Raw genomic sequence first — 6,099 nt, forward strand, 5'->3', positions numbered from 1 at the left:
ATCTTATGACATTTTTTTTTGCCTGTGGGATTATTGGACAAGTTAAAATATTATTTGATGCAAGTGATATAGCAACATTTGAGATTGTGTTGTTTAAACATATATGAGATTAATACACATAACTTTAAACATAGCAAATTCTGAATAGGTTATATGTTGTCTGTAGAAAGATAAAAAAGTTAAAACCATGTTATTACATAAAGAACTGATGAAAGTTTTTGAGACAACCTCAGCAACATCTTATAATCATAAAATTTTAAAGGAAAAAAGGCACGAAGAAATGTAACACCAATATATTTAATTTTATAGATGTGATCTTAAGAGAAATGAGGTGATTTATATGCCTGAGTTATACAAAGTTAGCAGCAAAAATGATATTATTCATTCATTCATTCTTAAATTTGTTCATTCATTTATGTAAGCACTCATATATATTTAATAATGAGCATGTACTGGCTACATATAATATGCCTATTCCATGTATAAGTGTTGGAGATACAACTGTGAAAAAGAAAAGGCACAGGATCTCTGGCACTTTTGAAGTTACAATCTATTCAGAAAAATATTGAAAATTGCTTAGAAATTGGTGATTGTAGCAAAGAAGAAGTAAAGAATATAATGGTAAAAAAAAAAAAGAGAGAGAGAATGGATTAGAACCCAGCAATGCTTACTCTCAGTTCAGTGTTTATTCTGCAACACCCAGCCTATCTTATGACTCATTCTTATACTTTCCAACTTGATCTTTATCTGGTAAAAATACTTTTCTATCCTAATAAAATTTATGTATATCTATCATCTCTTTTTCAGCCAATCATCTCCTTTTAAGGGACCTTTAAGCTATTTTCAATTTTTTTTGTTGTTATAAAATGATTCTTCAATATACATCCTGTACGTGACTCCTTACCATATGCACAAACACATCCCTTGGGTAGACTGCGATGTAGAATTGCTGGGTATAAGAACAGGCACATTTTACATTTTAACTGATACATCAAATCACCCTTGAAGAGTAGCTGTACTGATTTATACTCTCAGAATGTCACACACTTGCCAACAGCTGATATCATTAAGCATTAATTTCTGCCAGTCTTATATGTGAAAAATGGTTTCTCATTATTTTAATGTGCACATCTCCGACTTCTAATTATTTTGAGTGATCAAATCTGTTGGTTGTATTGATTTTTATTTTATTGCTTTGTGCTTTTATTGATCTTAACACTTAAATATCTCTCAATTTTGGCTACGTCGCTTTACCACCCCCATTGTCGTTCTAGAAAAACACCTATGTTTTATCACACGGATTACTGCAGTCTCCCGAGTAATGTCCCTGTGTTCACTCTGACCAACACCACCCTTCAATCAATTTACCACATGTAGTTAGAAGGATCCTGACTACAGAACACCTCTTCCTCAGCTTAAACCATTTCTATGGTTTCACATTTCTTTGAAGATCGAGGCCACTGTCATAAACATGGACCAAAGACCCTATATGAACTTGTCCCTCACTTTCTTTAAAGCTTCTCCTCAAGCCATGCTGTCTTGTAGTCACTGAAGCCTTCCTCTAGTTTCTGCCATGTACCATACCCCTTCTCATCATGGTGCCTTTGGCCTTACTGCTCCGTCTTTCTGCGTGACTGCCCCATCACCTTTACCTGTTTGAAACTTGCTCACCCTTCAGAGCTCAGATAGGTCATAACTTCCTAGGGACAATCTGTTTTAAACTTCCCAACTAAATGAAACACTCCCATCACATGTTCTTCTTTGTGAAGCTTATCCAAGCTTTTGTTTATATAAGTTTTGTCTCTTCTTTTAGTATCTTTCTTCCTTAATAGACTTGAAATTGACTGAGGTCAGAAACAGTATATGTTTTTGGTAGCCATTGCATTTTTTTATTGTATTTTTAAGTGCCTGGCTTATATTATATATGCAATGATGGAATGAATGAATATCCCAATTAATGTAACCTCTCTACATCTTCTATGTCTTTGTCTAGATTCTTGATTATGTACATAATTTATTTTAAGTCTTTCCATATCCTAATATATACATTGAAAGCATATAATTTTCCTAGATATTCTATTTTGGACACATTACACAGGTGTTAATATGCAGTATTCTTACTTTAAATTATTTTTAAGTAGTTTCCAGTTCTGTTTTCCTGCCCATTTTATTAACGATAGTAATTTATGTGGACACATTTGAATTTCTAGGTGGATGGATTTTTTGAGCTTTATGTTGTAATTTCTAAATTGACTGCATTTTATTCAGATAGCATGGAATATGTGACTCATGCTGCTGATGTTTTCTGGTTCTAATAAAGAGTGAAACAGTGGTATCTTGAGAATGATCCAGAAGTAGTGGAAAACATGTATTCTCTATTTTTTGGATAGAAATTTAATACCTAATGATACTTGTTAATTGGAATATTCAAAAATCTTGTATTCATTAAATTTGTTGATATTCATTAGAAGATTTCATGTCTTGTGTCTGCTCTGAGAGGTCTGTTTCTGTGATTCATGAGGATATTTTTCCTTCCTATAGCATTTAGAGAAGGATGTTGGAAATTTTTATCATTTTTTAAGCTTTTCTTTTTATATTCCATCTCTTTGATTTGTGTTACATGTGTTCATTCAACAAATATTTATTGAGAACTTACTAAATGTCAGCGGGGAATATAACAGTGAACAAAACAGGAAAAGTAATGGCTCTCATGGAAGCTGCATTTAGTAAGGAGCATACATTGTAGTGTAAATTGTATTTGGCATTCTAGCCTAAACTTTGCCTTGAACTTTTACATCACTACTTCAGCTTTAAGCACTTTTTTCTATTAAACTTGCTTCTCCATGTGTTATTTCTTTTGTTTGTTAAACTAATTCCTTTCTTTAAAATTGCTAGATTTCCTTCAAAGTTTGATGATTCTTGGTTATCTGCTAATCGTTGATATTGAATATCCGTGTTTTCCTGTCTTTTATCCTAGGTATTGATTACTAGAACTCGGCTTTTTCATACAGAGGGAGGATCAAGACAGGTGGGGTGTACCCATCCTTTGTCTTCTGGGTGTGGAGCTACATAATTCTCATGAGTTTTGCTAGGGCCGCTGCCCTGTCTCTCTGTCTCTATTACGGGAGTAAAGATCTCTTTATCTATTACTAAAATGAAGCAGAATATAGTTTCATTTATTTCTGATGCAATTTCCCAAGTAACCCTTCTAACATTGACCCCAGGGACCTCTACAACTCTTTATACCATTCTTAATCAACTCTAAATTGAGAGTTTTGCCACCATCCTCTACTGCAAATAATTTAGGCTATTTTTATTCTTCAATTTTTGTTTACTGTGAATCTGATTCCTCTCTGATGTTTTTTCAATATTATGAGTCTTTCTTATTTTCCAATACTGTTACATATTTATTATATTTTAAAATATTGTTACATAAAAAATCATACTGTGGGGGCTGGCACGGTGAAGTAGTAGTTAAGTTTGCATGCTCTGCTTCAGTGGCTTGGGGTTCACAGGTTCTGATCCCGGGTGCAGACCTGTGCACCGCTTATCAAGCCATGCTGTGGCAGGCATCCCACATATAAAGTAGAGGAAGATGGTCATGAACGTTAGCCCAGGGCCAATCCTCCTCAGCAAAAAGAGGAGAATTAGCAACAGATGTTAGCTCAGAGCTAATCTTCCTCACCAAAAAAAAAAAAAAAAACCAAAATACTGTGAGATGAATATGCTTAGCAAATGCTCAGTGTATTATGTTGCTAACATGTGTTCCATCTTTTATCATTTTATAGGGCAATTTGTCAAAATGTATGAAATTTTAAATTCTCAATGCCTCTGATCAGACAGTGTTTTTAGGAATTGAATTAAGACAGACAAAGAGATTTAAATATAATAAACAAATCTGAAGGCTATATTTCTGACAATAGATTTTGTTGTATCAGAGTGAAAAATTTACCCCACCTTCTCAAACTCTTTGATAATGCTTAATAACATGGAAAATATTCAGAATATATTTTAAGTAATAATAGTTATGATTTCAATGTTATGAAAACAAAATTTATATGTGTGTGTGAAACTAGAAAAAAGACAAATGCAAAATATATATTCCTATCTTCTCTAAATTCTATATAACAATGTAATAATTTTTAATTATTAAGTAAAAATTCTGATATTTATAATCATTTTTAATATCCATCACAGCTGACATTTGGTTAAAAGTCAAATACTAAGAAGGGGCTTAGAGAATTTTATATAGCTCATTGTCTGGTATATATGTGGACCAGTAAATAGGTGCACAATGGATAAATGAATATTGAATATCAAAAGAAGACCTTTATACGTCTCTCATATACTGGTCCAAGACATGTTCTCAAAATGCTAAGCAAGATTTCTTGTTTACAATCTATCAATTATAGAAATCTAAAGGAAGAGTGAGCATAATCCAGCAAGAAAATACATGTGTGTTCTTTTATTTACTGAGTTGCAGAATTCACTGGAGGTTATGCAATGAAACACCCCGCAAATTAACCAAATAAGCAAAACAACCCATTTTCTATGATCTTTTCCAAGGGAAAAATTTCTGAGGATGCTCTTTACACCATCTGTGTGTGCAGTTAGAGCTAACTCTATCATAGCACAATAGTTAAATATTCACAGAGGCTACCCAAATTAATTTAAAGGAAAATTAAACTATTTTTTTCTGAGCTGTTTATAAAGAAGAGACATGCCTACATAAAAATCTGACAACTAGAGTTTATCCGATTGCCCTGTAAGCGAAGCCCAACTATTTCAAATATTGCTTTCCTTTAGGATTCTTCTAGTGATTCACATTAAACAAACAAACAAAAACAAACTTCTTACTCTCCTAATGATTTGACTCAAAGTTTATAAGTTCACTCTTGTTCGCTATGTTCCTGTAATTCTCATAGTTGACTATAAGAATGATGCACAATATTAGCAAGTGGCTTATTTCATAATAATGATCTTGCATTCTCTCTCCTTTATGTGAATATTTTTATTAAGTAAAACATAAGAAAAGAACTTCAATATTTTACCCTTGGTAGGACTGAGGAAAGAGAAATCTTTCAAAACCTGACAATGTAAGCCACTCAACAAGAGGCATAATTAGGAAAAGCCATTAGAACCGTTTGGTCAAAACACTCTAAGAACAAGGACTGTGTTTAGTATTTGCATCTTTAAAAATAGTTTGAACATGTTATTGTTTAAAGAAAACAAACCAAAAGGAAAACGAAACAACCCATAAAATTCTATTAACATCTGAATTAGAGTTAGGACATCATATGTTAATCTATACTTTTTACTCAGCATAGATTCTGTTTCACCTAAATCCCTCTTATTATAACTTGAGGTGTTTTTCAGTCTTTTCTTTAAGCAGAAGATTGAAATACGTGATCTTGTCTCTGCTCTTCACTTACTTTTTGTGTGTAACAATGAATACAATGACATTGAACATTTATAGGTGATTCAATATAGGAAACAATTCATGAATCTTAGTTTGTAAAAACATGAAGACTACAAAGATGAATAAGACCTAATTAGTATTTACAATCTTTTGAATCTTAGACAACTCATCTAAAGTTTATTTACTTATTTTTATTTTATGGAATAAAATAGGGGTGTTGAACTGTGAAATCATTTGTTCAATGTTACACTTGTTAATTAACAGTGTGTGGGTGGTTATAAAGCTTCATTCTCGGGATTGAAGTGACAATTATTAATGTAGGACTGTGCCTAGCACACAGTAAACACTTAGTACATAGGAATTTTTTTGTATTTGTGATTAGAGTTTCCTAAAGGGAAAAGTAGAGCTGAAATGATGAGTCATCAAAAGGAAATGTATAAGTATAACATCATAGATTTCTCATAAATTGTGGAGCAAATATTCAGAGAATCTGTCCAAAGAATGGAAAGTAGGCCTCAACTCATATGCAAAGCATTATAATGAGTCTTTGTTGACAGAGGTCTTGCTGATATTTGGACTCAGCAAGAAAATTTGCTAAAACTGATTAATAATATTTGGTTTGTGTATAGAATTGTTGGTTCCATGGCTATACCCATGCAGATTATTTTCCATTCTTAAAC

Source organism: Ceratotherium simum, chromosome 34 (assembly GCF_057802395.1).
Source record: "Ceratotherium simum simum isolate JZ-2026a chromosome 34, ASM5780239v1, whole genome shotgun sequence".
Classification (NCBI taxonomy): domain Eukaryota; kingdom Metazoa; phylum Chordata; class Mammalia; order Perissodactyla; family Rhinocerotidae; genus Ceratotherium; species Ceratotherium simum.